At 39.0% G+C, this 16,851-nt stretch overlaps 1 protein-coding gene across 1 annotated transcript in view; it reads left to right on the forward strand.

Moving 5' to 3' along the window:
- The first annotated feature begins 835 nt into the window (after window positions 1–835).
- The window catches only part of LRRC4C (leucine rich repeat containing 4C), a 1,238,963-nt gene continuing 1,222,947 nt past the window's right edge, over window positions 836–16,851 (forward strand). Inside the window, exon 1 of the mRNA XM_082343760.1 lies at window positions 836–1,793. The gene's annotated coding sequence lies outside the window, so the exon portion shown is untranslated. The remainder of the gene's footprint in view (window positions 1,794–16,851) is intronic.

Raw genomic sequence — 16,851 nt, forward strand, 5'->3', positions numbered from 1 at the left:
TTACTTATTCAGATGATACTACTTTAATTCAATTTCAGGAACTCAGTGAGTATCCTTGTCTAAAGAAGAGGTACTTTAATATGAGACCCAGTTACAGAAGAGGAAAAGTTAGCCTTCCAGAGTCTGAGGAATTATTCGCTTAGCATATTTGCATATGTTTTCTTTCATGGCCTAGTAATAAAAGAGATATATGACTTTTTTTTTCCTGAAAATTCCATGTAAGAGTGTTATGTATGGTAATACTGTTGACAGTTGTCAACCAACCCCCATAGTGACATAATGCCACTCAGACATTCTCTACAATTTTATAGTTATATGATAAAAGCTGTGCCTTAGAGGAAAGCTGTGAAAGAATAGAGTCTAAATCCATATTAAAAATGACTGACCTGTACCTAGATCCCTGCATACATTGGGTAAAGGGGTAGGAAGCAAAATGCATGAGCAAACTTTTTATATTACCAGGAATCCATTTATCCACAGTCCCATCAGTCAAATTCAGATACTTGTTGCCACCTCCAAGATTTATAGGTTGTAGCTGGTTTTTGAAATTGCTTTGTATTTCCATTTAACAGCCAGGGTAGCGGCATGTTAAAATTTTGCCTTGGTCTTCTTGGAGCTTATTTATAAAGCTAATTTGTCTCGCTGGACATTTTTTTTTTTTCTCTCTCTCTCTCTCTCATTCAAATGCCAGCTCTAGGCTTCTAAACCATTAACACCGCCCACCCCACCCCCCCTTTTTTTTATCCCAAACAAAATACTGTCATAGACAATGCCATTGCAGGACAGTGATGATTCCGATGATATAGTCCTCCCAGGCAGGGTACAAACCATCTCGCCTTCTGGCCGGTGATGGATTCGCTGCTGTCCCTGCAGACATCCAGGCACACACATAGAGCACTGGGAAGTACACACTGACGGTACTGCTCGCTGACCGCCTCGAAGAAACTGTAGCTAACCACCTTATTAGTATTCTTGCCTCCACCGTGTCTCACTTGCAGCAGCGGAGGGCTGAGCGAAATGCAGTAGAGCAGGGACAGACACAGCTCTGGCAGTCATCTCAATGCAGGCTGCCGAATGTTGGGGGTGGAGGATGCAGCACATCAAGATGAATAACCTTGCCATAATCCGGGGCACCCAGCAAGCAGACACCTCTGCTGACTGACCCGCTCCTGGCTTGATGAATCTGCCTGGGGGAGAGGGATCCGGAAGCTACCTGGTCCTGGGGGGGCCCCCCATTGATTTTGGATGCTCTTTTGATCCTACACCGATCTGGGAAGGTAACAGTGAGCCGTACCATCTGCAGCACTCAGCAGCTATTGGAGGTTACTACTGACAGTTTCATCACACGGGTTTGTGTGAGTGTCTGCGTGTTTGTGCGTGTTTGTGAGTGTGGGTGCCTGCTTTTGCGTGAAAGAGAACGTGTGAGTGTCCAAGAGTGTGTGTGCTTGTGTGACAGCCAAAGCAGGTATATCGTACTGTAGGTTTCAACAGCGTGAAAATTTTCTCTGGGTACTTGGGCTCCCGGCCCAAAGCCCCTCAGCTTTCACCACCCCCTTCCTTCCCCACTCCCTCCTTCTTTTTGCCTTTGATGAGTTTTTGGCTTACTTTTTGGCGGAGTCTCTTGGACACGTTTTTTGCTGGTGCTGGAAGATCAGATCCATGGAACCTTTGAAAACTGATTATTTTTCTCTTGTGTGACTTTAAAAAGAAGAAGAAGAAAAGAAAAGAAAGTAGTGCAAGATAAATAGAGGATTTAAAATTTTCATGGTGAACTTTGAGGATCCGTAAAGAAGGTAAGTCATGGGACTACTTAGATCCTGGTTCTTGCTTTCCTGTAGTGTTTGTGTTTTCCTGTTTGTTTTCGGAAATCCACAGGCAGTTTAGAAGCACAGTTTTAGAGATTGTAATGCTCAGAAGAACTCAGTGTGTGACATTTTGGGGCTGTTTTCATGCCATGGGGATTATTTCCATTTGTATAACCATCCCTCCATCCTTCCTCCCATTTTTACACATTTTATTTATCTAGTATTTACACAGTGAATTCTGCATTTATGAAATTTAGAAAAAATTAATTCCAGGCTTCTCCCTCCTTGAAATAAATACTCTTTAAATTTGAGGGGAAAAATCAGAAAAGCTACTGGCAGGGGCTCTGAGTTAGAGGTAAAAGTGTGTCTGCTCAGAGACCCAGGGTGGGAGTCGGGGGTGCATCCGGACTTCTATGATAACTTAATAGCAGACTTTTTTTTTTCCGTAGCACTTATTTTTTTCCTGAATAGTTAAGTCTGGTCTTGGAGTGGCGAATGTGTGGAGTACAGAAAAGCTGTTTCAGGAGCTCTTAATTGGAGCAAATGAGAACAAAGTGGAAATTGTTTAGTATTTTGAACCTCTCTTTTTTTCACTGATTCTCTTGCTATTGCATCTCATTAACCTTTCTGGATGCAGTGTCGCCTGATTAAGACTAGTGTCTCATATTTTGGAACATCCCCTTACCCTACGTGGTCCCTAGAGGAGGGAGGGTGGCTGCAAATTGCTCTTAATTGTCTACTCTTGGCTGTAAAAGCAAGCAGGCAGCATCAGGAATTCAGGTGACTTTAGTCAAACATCTTGCCTAACTCCGTCCTTTAGTGTTTCCTAAAGCACAGTGGTTAGCTGTGCTTTTTTTTTCTTTTTCTTTTTCTTTTTTTTTTTCCTTTTCCTTTCCTTCATAGCAAAACGTAGATAGTAGTTTACCTGTTTCCATTCTGAGGTTATTTAATTAAAGCAAAACACCATTTCATTGTGATAGCATCTGTGTTCCTGTATCTGCGAATATTTTTATCTCTGCGTTGGCACCCCTTAGCTTCTCCCAAGAAGTGAGAATCACTCGTAAATGTACTTCTAAAATGCTGAGACCCCAAGTGAAAGCAATAGAGCTTTAGTCAAAGCATATGGATGGCGTCTTCTAAAAGGAGTAGTGATATTTTATGGAATGTTAGCCAACTCGAACTGTTACTGTGAACATATTCATGGAAGAGATGACAGGTATGTTAACTAGGCGGGGGGGCATGCATAAGTGTTTCTTAGGATGTCTGTGTATAGATAGAGAGCTGGTGCACATTGTAACATGAAAGGTTTTATTCAGAGACAGTTGACTGGGTCAAAGATTTATGAGAGCCAAGTTGAGAGATGTCAAAGATCATATTCAAAACAATAATATTATTTCTTTTTTCTTTAAAAGGAGTTTTTTGAAAATCCTGAACTAAAAAGATAAAAAATACTTAAACGTGAGATTCGACTCTGGTATTGCCATAGGCTCTCCCTGCCATCTATTTGTTGTTTTCTGCATAATGATATTAGTGAAACAGTTAAAGGAGGGCAGCTGTTAAAAGGTCCCTCCCCTTTTTCATCCTGTAACTGATACTTACTCCACACTGTCCTCTTGGTTAAAAAAACAAACAAACAACAACAGCAAACCTATGGGTAAACCCTTTCCGGTCAGTATAATTTATGATGTGTCTTTCTTGTCAACTGTTTCTGCTCAGGATATTTTCATCTGTTACTCATAGATTCCAGTTACATTTCCCTTATCAAGAGAGGGGATTTTTATCATTTTTAAATGACTTGAACATAGGAGAAACCCCCAATAAAATTTCATTTTCTTTGTGGAGAAAACAACCTGGGACTCATGAAGCCTGAAGGCAAGTGCAATATATAAACAAGAAACAGAAAGTTTACTGTTCTAGGGAGAGAGAGCAGAGCCCTGATGCTGCAAGTGCCAGTAGGTTATGTCCGGGGATTGGAGGTTGCCCAGCTCTGCCTGGGCTATCACCATTCTTTAGGTTGGTCAGCTCTTCGTTAGCCTGCAGCTCTCGATATAACCAGTGCCAGGTACAGAGGCCAGTATTTGACGTCATCTATTTTGTGTTAGGGCAGTTCTGCACAGAGAGAAGCCCTCTGAAAATGCCTTTCTGGAAGTTGGCAAATTAGTGCCTCTTTTGATTGAGGGCATTTCATTTTGACTGTTCCTCCTCCCATTCACATTCTCACCCAGCGTGGGTATATTTAGACTTGTGGTGTTGGTAAAAATTAATTGCATAGATTATTCACAACACCATCTTTAAAAAAATAATAAAGATAACATCTTGGCTTTTGTGTATTTGAGATTTAATCATTGTAATCAGTGAATCTTCTAGCCATAGCAACACTTTCATTATCACTTACTTTAGGCTAATAATAGAAGTGGGGTATGTGCCAACTCAGGATTTTCTGATTACAGCTCATGCAGTGAGCAAAGCAGCTCCCGGGCACCTCAAGTTTTCCTGATGCTGCTTGGGCAACTGTAACTTTGTATCTTTATTATCAGCTTGGGTCAGAGCAGTGGTAAACAGCTTCCAATCAGGACTGGCTCCAGATCCATGGCTTTCTTTTGTCTTTTCCCGCTTTGTTTTGTGATAGAGAGTGTTTCACAGTTTAACAGGGTTGGGTTTTTTTTTTTTTTTTTTTTTGCTTAGCGAGTTCAGAAAAGAAAGGAAAAGAAAGGAAAAGAAAGGGAGCTTTCCATCTCAGTAGAAGTAACGTGTCGGAGTTGCCAAAGAAAAGGCTGAAGTTCCCTAGAGGAAATAGATGCAGGGTTATATTTTTAAAAAATGAATTGGTAAAGGGTTGCCTTGAGTTTATTTGGGGAGAATAAAGGAAATTCCAATTCCTTCTCTATTTAGTTCCAGTCAGTTGGCCAGCCTTTCTGTGGGTCTTTGCTCAAGTAAGCCAACCCATGCCCAACATTCTCCAGAGTGCTTCTGTGTTTTTAAGACCCAGGGCACTTAACACATGAATGGCTCTTTCCTTCTGTAACAAACAGAGCTGACAGCTGGAAAGTCAGCTACTGAGAACCTTTAAAGGAAGCCAGAAAGATCACCCAGTAAGTTAAAGAGCAAAAAGGGGCTCTTGGAGCTCTGGCCCGGGAGGTGGGTGAGGACCCAGCCGACTAAACTTGAAGTTTTGATTGCTGAGTCATTACAACAGCCTGGAGCTGTGTGTTAGCTCCACGAACTGATGCTGATATTGGGGCTAATGCTAATGGGCAATAGCATCAGCTCACAGCAGAAGATGCCAACTTTTGGGATGAAAGAGATGCACCCTCTGATGACAGATGTGTTTGTGTGTTCTTGTGTTGTTTTCATCACTTAAAAACAACCTCTCAGGGTCCCCCAATAAATTACAAAAGAAAAGATGGATTCATTGAAGTGCAAATAGGACAGGGGCTTTGCAATTGACTAAATCAATTCACTCAATTATCTGCATTGCCACTGGGGACTCTAATCACAGCTAAAATGGGGGGGTGGGGAGAATGGGGGCTGGAGTTAGAATCAGGAGAGGGAAACCCTGGATTGGGAAACAGAAGGTGTCAGTCAATCCTTGACAGGGCTGCTTAATGGTCAGTAAGTCGCTTGAAGTCTCAGAACCCCAATTTCCTTCTATATGATTTGGAAAAAAGCATTCTTAACTCATAATGTTGTCATGAAGATTATGAAATATTGCAAAATAAAATGATCTGTAATTATATATTGCTATAGAAATGTAAAGTATTATAGTAACGATAATTTCATACATGGTTCAAGACTCTACAAAATAGTGTCACCAATATAATTTTAAATTAAATTGATTAAGCGGCAGCACTGGTCTTTTCTTCATGACGGTAATCAATATTTGCATTGTTATAATTCGGGTGTTTCTCATGTGTGTTGACTATACCTCTTCTCAGTAATTTCTATGGTATATTCTTAGTTACTTGTGGATTTGTGTGTGTGTGTGCACGCACATGTGCATGAGTGCAGGTAATTGACCAAATTATAGGAGGTACAATTTTAGGTTCATAAAAATTAGAAAATGTGTGATAACCTGAATCCATTGGCACTGGGTATCCAGAAAGGACAAGAAAGCCTTGCACACTCTAGGCTTTTCTGTAGGAATACACAGATCCTTACAAGGTTTGTGGGCTTCAGAAAACTCTAGTCCTCAATGATACTATTGACTAGAATTTGAGTTACGCTTGGAACTTGTATCAGTAGGGTATTTTTTTGTAGTAACAGCATAGGTCATGATGATTGTCACACTGAGTTACATTTGGGGGGTAGATAGACCAGGATTAAAAGGCTGAGTTGGAATCATGATGGCAAGAGAACATGGTAGTGATGAGAACTGGCTTTGGAGATGGACAGACTTGGGGTCAGATACCTAATCTCTTAGAAACTCAGCTATCTAATCTGTAAAAGAGGGACGGTCAGTCATTCAGAGGGCATTTGTGATGAATGAATAAATGATTGTCTAATATAGTCCTTGGCAAAACCCTTGACACGAAATTGGAGCTCTACAGGTAGTTCATATATACAGTCTCTTTCCTCTTTGTCTGGCTTAAAAATTAGAAAGACCACACTAATTCAGTGTATTTATGTAAGTGATGCAGGTGGGCAAAAGCCCCAAATATAATCTGAGAGCTAAGTAAAACTAGGGAGGGAAAGCTAGATTTCTGTAAATTAGCTCATTTTCATATACCATGGCTTCATCAGATCCTTTCTTGGAACAAACAAAGTGCCCTTTCCAGATGTCACCTCACTTATGCTTACAACTTCTGAAATGATACTGAATGTAAGTAGTGAGAATGGTGTGCACCCACCCATATGTGGTTGCAGAAGCACAATTCTAGATGTCAGCAAGTGGCGTTAACATTGCTCTTTATCTAACATCTCGTTTTGTTCTCAGTCCGTGAAAGGATGCCTATTTATTAAACACCTACCCAGCACCAGCACTGTGATCCTTGCTGTGGGGAATGTAGAAGGACGCTCCTGCTCCTGTCTCTTTGCTGCAATTTCTGCATTTGGACAGGGCATACTGCAGTCTTCAAGGCTGCCTCCTAGAATTTGGACTTGATAGTTAAACAGAATCAAGATTCCCCTGCCAGAGTCTGACCTCTGTGGGGCCGTGTCATTGTATATGACCTTTATTTAGTTCAAGAACATATTGCAAAAGATGTAAAAATCCTTGTTCCTATTAATGTAGCTGAGCTGAGCTGTCAGTGATGAGTCCAATTCTGCTTTGCTAACTCTGCACGGCTGGTACCACTTGACCCAGGTATTTCTGTTCTGCCAAGTCAGCCTTTCCCTGTGCACTAAAGGAGCGGGGTTTTGTCCTTCAGATTGTGGGTTCTTTCTATCCTTATATGAATGGATGAAGTCTATTTTATGGCTTGCTGAGAAGGAGGACAACATCCACGCTTCCTGGATTTTAAGGTCCCATTCCTTACAATCCAAATCTCATACAGTGAGAAAGAGAAGAGGGACATCAATTTGTCAAAATAACAAACACAAGTTCACTGGCCTCTATCAGAGCCTCAAGCATCAGGATTCATGTTTAGAGTACTGCACGGAACTAAGGAAATTTCCTGTGCAATATACTGCAGATTACATTGCCAGCACACATCTAGAAAGTACAATAAATTATAATTAATTCTGTCATATATTCAATAAATGTATTCTATGTGCCAGGCACTATTCTAAGTAGGTTAGATTTTTTACTTATACTTCTCAAAAAATCGATAAGGTGATATTATTATTCTTATATTACAGATAAGGTGAAAAGTGATTCACTTTTTTGCCACAAATACCGATTCACTGCAGAGCCCATGTATATTCTTCTCTGCCATGTTTTGTTGTTTAGGTTGCAAACCCAATGCTTCTTCACATAAATCCCTGAATATAGACAGGGCAGAGCAAGCTTCCTCTAAATGCAAATCAAATAATCTTGTTCCCATTATAAACTCACTCTGTCAGTGGAAAGATGTGGTCTCAGTGTCTCTAAGGGACCTCTGAAGGGCCATTTCCCTGAACCAGTGCATCCCTGATAAAGTACATCGTCAGTGCCACATTTTTGTGGCCTGTGGAGGCATGCATAGGTTGAGGTAGATCTCCATTAAACTTTGACCATTATCAAAGTCTTATTGGAATATTTGATGGCATGTGGAGTGATGGCAATGGTATACAAGTCCTGCAGTTACAAGACAAGGAACAAAGTAAAGAAATGAAGGTCTCCTCTCTGACATTAAATAGTAAGTAACATTGGGCTGTATTTGCAGATGGTACTTTATGAGAAGTATCTCTCAACATGCTTATCTACTCATTAGTTATGTAACTTTGTGCAGATTACCTTTGTACCCATATTTCTTTATCTCACCTTGTAGGATTGTCATAAAAAGATTAAGAAAAATAAAACTTATAAAGGACCTAGAACAGAGATTGGAATTTAGTCAGCGCTCAATAAAAGATATCTCATAATAACAATAGTTGTATTTATTTACTTATAATAATAATTAATAGTACTAGTATTGATTATGATAGTAATTTAGCAACCTCAGTTTGCATATAAACCTTCTTTACTCCACGGTGCCAGGGGTTATACAAATTGTCACCTCACATCAATGAACAAAAAGGCGAATATCCATGTCTCTGGCTGTAAAAATATGAAATAGAGGAGGAAAATTATCTTTCAGCAGTATTGATGTCAGTGGGGGACATGTTGATGGAAAAGGAGTGATTTGGTGCAGAGCGTTCAAGGAGACTAGAGACACAAAGAGGACCAAGTCAGAATTTCATGAGCTGAGGAAAGCTTTCTAAAGTCAGATCCTAAAATGCTGTGAGCTTGGGAATACAGCTCAATGCTTGGCTGTAAACAGGAGAAAGGGTCACATTTTGAAAGATTTCTTGATAAAGAGAAAAGGTAACCATCTTCCTTTGACTTTATCCTGACCAAAAAAAAAAAGAAAATTTCAACTCTACCTTTTCTCTCATCCCTGCAAAATTTCTCTAGGTTTTATATTTAATGTAGATATTTCAGTGATTTTTCTTCAGTTTCTGATGTTCTAACTATTGCTTTTTTAATATATATGAGCAAAAAAAAATCAGCATTTTAAGTGTTTGGTGGTAAACCATTCCTGTATGGGAGATTAAAATCCTTTATGTAGGTGCTTTTGATTTTTATATTCATGTTGTAGGTAACAGGTCACAAAAGGAAGGCCCAAATAAACACACAATTGTTCAGGATGTACTTCTTTTGAAAAGTATGATTTGAGTGAAAATCTTTGACTATATATACCTGGAATCTTGTAGATACTCAATATGGAACAAGTGCTTCATTAAAGAAAAGTTTTTCATACAGAGTGAGACAAATGTTGGGATAACAGAGTAAAAAATGTGTGAAGTGCAAGCATTTTGAACAATCTCTTTAGTAAAGGCAAATTCTTTGAAAACCTGAAAACAGGCCAGTGGTTAGTAACACAAAGAATGAATGGCTTTGCTATTTTTTTTTCCTGTTGGAGATGTTTACTCGGTATAGTGACAATAAACATACTGAATATGAATACACGTAAGGATGAAACTCTACTCGCTCTTCTTCAGAAGGAAAGCCATGTTTCTATGTGACTTTTGCTCAGGATCTTTCATCTGCCAAGAAACCTGTGCTATTATTACACATTAAACATTTTATCAGTCAACCTGTTCTGACTCCAGTGCCCACAGCGAGAGCATATATGCATGCAGGTTAGAAGTTTTTGAGTGTCTCCGGACTGCAAACATTTACATGACCTGGAGTCTCTCTTGCACACAAACAGCTTTCTTCCTGTGTTCATCTGGTTAATGCTACTTCCTTTATCTCTTTTCTCTTCCTTGACCTGTCTTTCCTTACTGCCGTGATTCTACTGGCTGTGTCTTTGCCACTTCAAGTTTCATTTTCATCTCATCTCTCCCATCACTATAGGCACTGGTGTACTTTTTCCAAGCTTGGACTAAATGGAATTCTGTTCTCCCTATCTGGTACGTGTTTTTCTCCCAAGACTCATTTGACTGGGGGGAAACATGCACACACACACAACACATATATACTCATGTGCGTATACACCAGAAATTTACGCATATATATATATATGTATATGTATGTGTATATATACATATTTATATATATTTTTTTTCTACTCCTGAATCTAAGAACTGTGTCATGGATCTAGCACAAGGTCCCTTTTGCATAAGTAAATCAGAGTTCTCAGTGAATGCTGTTGTGGATCATACATCCTTTACTTCTGTTGTCATTTCAATAGTGTCATTTATTCAATGTGTGTTTATTGAACACCCACTAAGTCTACTGTGATATTACAGTTATAGTATGGAAAACAAAGTTCTACACAATGTAATTTTTTCCCTTCAAACCTGTAGTTGGTGGGTAAGAATAAATATATGGGAAGGGCCCTATAAAAGTCGTTAAAAAAAATCACAAGATTAACACAAGAGCTATCATGAACTGAGCACCATGATACTACACATGATATGGTGGGAATGTCACAGTTGTGAAAAGGGAGTATCATTATTTTCATGATACAGATGAGGAAATTGAGCCTCAGACAGCTTGTGATTTGCCCTAGGAAATGAGTCATTACCTGCAGTGCATGACATCTGTCTGTCTGGGTGCATCTGGCTCAGAGCCTGTGTCCCTTGATTCCTCCCATCCTGGACTTTATCCTTGCAAACACCTAAAGTTATACGCAGTGCTTTCTGTTTTTCCCTATTTATTTTGATTTTTTCTATGCTTTTTGGGTGAAAATTGTTTTCTGTTTTGCTATAATATTTTCTACCTTCAAACTTTTCTTGGACTCCTTTCCTTTTCTACCAGCAATCGCTATAAAGAGATCTTGGAAGCAAAGGTACAAAGACTCATCTCTCTAGTGTCCTCACTTTCTTCCTTGTCAAGATCTGAATATGTCCCTTTTCTGTTTTCTGGAAGGGGAGCTAGTGCTTTATACAGATGGTCTGTCGGGCAGACAGATGGTCCAGACCTCTCTAATGGTATGTTCTAGAGGGAGCATGTCTATGAGCTGCCAGCTCAGGATGGAATGGCCCTTAGCACAGCCATGAAGGGTTGCTAGAAAGGCTGTTCTGTGACCATCCCACTTCTTTAATTTGGAGTTCTTGGAGATTCGAGGGACACGTTTTCTGCTGTAAGTAGATGACAGTTTCTCTTTCTCTCAAGCCAAGGGATGACAGTTCCACAACAATAAATTTAGAAGTTTGCCAGGTACTCTCATAGGATGTCATTTTTTCTTGACTTAGAAACTGGATCCAAGGTGAGAATCGAGGAGAAGCAAAAGGGAGACTCTTTGAAGACAGTCAGCTCTAATTCTGACCATGTCACCTGCTTGAAGAAGCCACAGAGGTTTTCACCCATCAAGAGGGAGCCATTCAATCAAATTGATGGTTTAGTCATTACTGTCCGTGGGGGTGGGAAGTGCTGAGTCACCTGTCAGGCTTCTGTTTAAATAACATCTTGACTCTGTCCCCTGAAGAGAACAGAGCTATGAGATTCAGAAACAGAAAAAGGGATAATTTCCTCTTCCTGTCTGGGGCTGAATACGGTTCCAGAAAAACCTACCATCCTCGATATCTATTGCATTGGCCAAAAAGTTTCTTCGGGTTTTTCCATAACATCTTATGGAAGAACCGGAATGAACTTTTTGGCCAACCCAGTATTCACTTACCTGTACCAGCTCCCAAAGTGGTTAGTGATTTCAGGGTCCACAATATAAGGAAATATTTCCCTATTTCTGTCATCTTTTCCCCTTGCCCTCTTACCAAGTAGAGGCCACAGAAAAGTCGGTGTCCGGCAACAGCTCCTGTCTCTGACATTTATTCAGACTACAATCTCACCTGCTAGCTTGCTAGGACTTCCTGATTGCCTGCTTCCTTCTCTGGCTTTTTATACCTTTAGTGTCATGCTCTACTCCAAGTTTTCCAACATCTGTCTCAGGCCCACCTTCTTTGGTGACATCTTTGATTGCTTTCAAATCTGCATCCTTTGTTCTAATCTCAGTCCCAGGCACTTACATGGTTTTAAGTCACCAAGGGCTTCAGATTAGAGGCATTGTCTCTGCTAGCTTGTGCCTTGTAATAGTACTTAGTTGTCATACTCCTCAACTCTCTTGTCTTCTTGCTAAGAGTGAGGAGCAGGAACTGCCTTTCATAATCACTCCAAGTCTTCTCAACCTGCAACCCTAGTTACATACTGACAACTATCTCATTTCTCTGTTACTTGATGTAAACATCTTTAAACAAGGACAGTGTTCCTATCTGTAAAATCTGGATCATGTTAACAGCTAGCATTTATTTAGCATTTACTATGTGTCTAGAACTTTATGTTCATTATCAAAAATTTGATACCCTGAAAAAAAATATGAGGTAGGTTTTGTAGAAATGTTAAAGATGGAGACACTTAACCTCAGAGAGGTTAAATAAATGGCCAAGATCACATAGCAGAGGCCTAGCTGAATCAAATACCTATGTTTAGAAATATGGTATTCTGCGTTCTAAGTTATTTAAATAATATGTAGTACTTTCCCTCACAGGGGAATACCTGGGATTTTGTTTGGATATGTAAGAAAAAACTTCGTAGACTTTAAAGCTCTATGCGAATGTTAATTGTTGCTGTGTTCTATCCTAAGATTATTTATGGATGACACTGCATGTATTTATGTAGCTCAGTATAACAAATAGCTGATTAAGGGGCAATCATTTCTCCATTTTAAAGCAGAACTTTTATGGATGCTTATGAAATAGATCTCCAAAAACAGATGTGTGCAGCAGTCTGGTTGGTGTGTCTGGTGAAATACAGTAGAACCTGACTAACTTACACTAATGAGTTGGAGACCCATTACAAATGATCACATTTGCCCAATTAGTGAAGGAGTAACATAGAGAAAAAGACTACTAAGGAAGCAAAGCTGATATGAAGAGAAGACAAAACTGCAAGTAAGCATAAAAGATGTCAGTAACACACACCACCCACACATGCACGTGTGCACACATTCACACACACACACACAAAACCACACATCCCTCTACAGTAGGTGAAGTTGCTAACATTATCATGAAATATACAAATATTTATACAAAATGGATTTATGTGTACATAAGGTTTGCTCAGTTTCTCTGTCTCTCAAGAGAAATTAATCAGTGGAAGTTCATTGTTTTATGGTTCCAAGAAAACTATTTTATGTTTTTACCTAATCAGAATGTGATGTTACAATTGGAACATTGTTAGATTGTAATGCTACATTTAGTTAAATTGTATTGTCTGCTTTGAGGGATGTCCTACCATCCTGAGCATTTCTGTTGGTATTATCACCTTGGAATCTTGTCAGTTACAGTACTTTTATCTACTAAGTTTTTCTCAGAAGTCATTCTTCATATATTCTCAGGGCCCTTGCTTCCCAAATTCTCTCAATCAGCCTATTTTGCGGACAAAAGTAAAAGGCAAGTAATCTACCAAATTCCTTGTGATTCTAAAATCTCATCCTTTTAGAGCTCAGATAACAATACACAATTTAAATAATTAAGTATATATTTTTTACAGCATTTTACCAGTTTCAATAGAGGGCTTAGGAGAATTCATAATTGGAAACCAGGCACTTGCTATTACATATCTCATTTATTTCAACCAGTTACTGAACGTTTATTCTATGTCAGCAACAGAGGTAAACTTAGATTTCATTCAATTCTTAGTATAAATATATGCAAGTAAAATTACTGTTATGTTTAATTTACAGATGAGGAAACTGAGGCTTAGAGAGCTTAAGTATCTTGCAAGTGATAATGCAGCTAGTAGTTGTCAGAGCTGGGATTTAAGAAAACACAGATTCTGTTTCAAAGGAAATTATACTCTACCAAACATACGGTCACATTCACAGCAAGTTTATGCTAAAATTATGGCTTCCAAGCCCAGATCAGCATAATTAACATGATGACCTACTCTTATCGCCTGCTTTTTTTAAAAAATTTTATTTCTACTTCTAAACTCATTACTGGGCTCTGATCAGATGTTCAACATAATATTTTTGCTCTAGTTGTAGTTTTGTGGCTTCAGAATTCCTTTGCACTTTACTCTGTACCTAATGACTTTGCTTGTTAAATTTAAAATAGACAGTTTTTGTGCATATAGTCTAACAAAAATGTATTTGTTGCCTTCTTGGTTGCAAAGGACCACACTTGTCATTGATACTTTGTAGTGAAAAGAAAAATATGGCCACAAATTCCCTGTATCCTGGTATGTCCATGCCAAATAACTCCCAGAAAGAAGTGGAATCTATTTTGTCACTCCATGAAACTGAATGGCCTTGTGACTTGCTTTGCTCAAATGTGGGAGAAATGACATTACATAATAGGATAGGCCTTAGGAAGCCTGTAGCTTCATTTTCCTCCCTTGGAGAACTATTCTGAGACCATCATGAAAGGTAGCCCACCTAGCCTAGTGGAGGTCACACAGAGGAAAGCTGACCCGCCACTCTCCCTCCTTTTCTCCTCCTATCATGTCATCTAAAGCCAGCTCCAGCTGCCGGACATGTGAATAAGGCCACCTTGGGCCTTGCAGCTCAGCCTCTTCTCTAGCTAAACATAGCTGCATGAGTGAATTAAGGTGAACGGAGCAAAGTAACTGCCCATCGTATATGGAGAATGGTTAGACAGAAGAAATCGTTAAATTTCTGTGCCTTAGGAGGATTTATTACACAGCCGTAGTTAACTGGAAAATGGAACAGGCTTACCTATTACACGTGCATTATTTATTCCCTAAGATTTAAATTGGGGGTAAGAATGGATTTGTGAGTTTCCCAAGCTGTTTTCCTGAAAAAGAGTAACCTGGTACAGTGAAGACAGAGCTGCTTATGTAAAAATTCTAGACTTTGATAATTAGCTGCTTGGCATTCATTCAGCTTCACTTTTAATGTTGTTTTTTATGTATTCAACAAATAAATATTTAGAACCTACTATGTGCCAGACCCTGAACTCGGTAGAAATAACATCATTTTCATTATGAGCAGCTTCAATAAAGAAGGGAAATGAATTTCTCCCAAATATCTAGGGTATTAAGTTTTACATACACACTGTCTCTTTCTTTCTCTCTCTCTCTCTCTCACACACACACACACACACACACACACACACACACACACACACACACAGAGTTGCTCATTCATACTCACACTTGATGGATTCCTTCTTCCTGCTTAGATCTTTATTTGAAGGAAGGAAAAAATTACCATCTTTGGACCATATTATAAAATAGTAATTTGTACATTTTATTTACATATGATCATATTTAATGTTCAGTAACCCTTGGAGAAAGGTGTTATTTTTCCATTTTACAGGTGGGAATACTGAGGATTTAGAGACTAAGTGATGGGTTCAACATCATGCGATAGATGGAGAACTCAGAATTCATACATGGATTGTCTGACTTTCACTCCCAGGACCTTCTCATTGCACTATACATCCTACCTGTAAACAGGACTAGGAGGCCAGCCCCACTGCTTCTACTTCATTTTTCATCTCCTTTTGTTTTTCTTTTCCATTTTTTCCTTTGGCCCTCTGTCACTCCCTTTTAGCCTTAGCCCTTCCCATAATTGATGGATGGTTGGAATTCTCCTCAACTCTATTGCAAGAACAGAAAGAAAATGGTTCTGTAGATATTGAAAACCATTCACGGGGGGCATCCCGCTTGCCTCAGAATGTCCATTGGTGGCGTGGGTCCTGATTTGCTTTCATGGTCCAATTGATTCAGAATTAAGGTGTCAGGAAAGTAAGTCTGGGGAGAAGAAATTTTCTCATCAGTGCCTCATGAGTTATTTCTTGGGAGATATGCAGGGTTTTCTTTGTGCAGCATCTTCTTGGAACACGTGAAAAAAAGATATGGTGAACCAAAGGTTACATGTTAAATCTTACTTTCTGTTAATCCTGAGGTGTAGCTTATTGCCAGATCTAAGGGGTGAGGGATGGAAGTTAAGTTAGACTCCTTGCCCCATACCAACAGCATGTCCCAGTTTTATTTTCTTCCTTCTATTACTAGACTCAGTTTTTTTCTCCTCTAAAATCTTGTTACCTTACTTGATTTTGTACTCAAGCTTATGTAACCAATGTCTTTTTCCATAAAAATATTTGGTAAATGCAGACCAACTGGTAAACACTCACTGGTACCTGTAACCCAGAAGATAACAGGGCTTCAACTTTATAGCAGTCCTGGTTCAATGGCTGTTCTGCTGGATGACCGAGAAGACACTATATAAAGGTTTTACTCATTATTGCTACTTTTTTCTCTTCAAAACCACCATGTGCTATAGCTATTGGCCTGCCTATTTTTATAAATATTCCATAGCATTAAGGTTTACAAAATTCTCTCTGATCTATAAAATTTGTTTTTGCTCTGCTCATAACACAGTCTGCTCTGGGGTTTTCCTTAGCTCTTCTACGCTTTATTTCACACTGAAGTTACAAGTGCTCATAACATATACTCAGAGAACAAAGGAAAAGGTAATATACAATACAGACTCATACTGTTAAATTTGTTTCTTTCCACTAATCGGTTTCTTCCAGGCCTTTGTTAATTTATTTTCAGATCAGTCATCCAAGTCAGGGTTGATATTGTGAGGTTTGCTTAGCAGCCATGTTGAAGCAAAAAAGTAATATGCTAAACTAAAAAGAGTCCTTGACTTGAAATAAAAGTGTAAGTTCTTCCGTTTCACAGCTCTACAACAAAGGGTGCGTCATATGCACTTTCTGAAATCAGCTTTTATTCCTTCACTGAATAGGGATCATACCTGACTCAAAAGCATTTTCTTCAATGCAGAAGATTCTGTATATATAAGGTAATATAATTGTTAGGTAACATTTTGAAGATAGATTGACTCTTTCAGATTATACAGTATAGGAATCTAGTGGCTCATTTCATAGCCAGAAAGAGGCAACAAAGAGAGAGAACAATGTCCAAGAGTATCTTGAATTTAAATCACCA

This window comes from Balaenoptera borealis (assembly GCF_965194805.1).
Source record: "Balaenoptera borealis genome assembly, chromosome: 11".
NCBI lineage: Eukaryota > Metazoa > Chordata > Mammalia > Artiodactyla > Balaenopteridae > Balaenoptera > Balaenoptera borealis.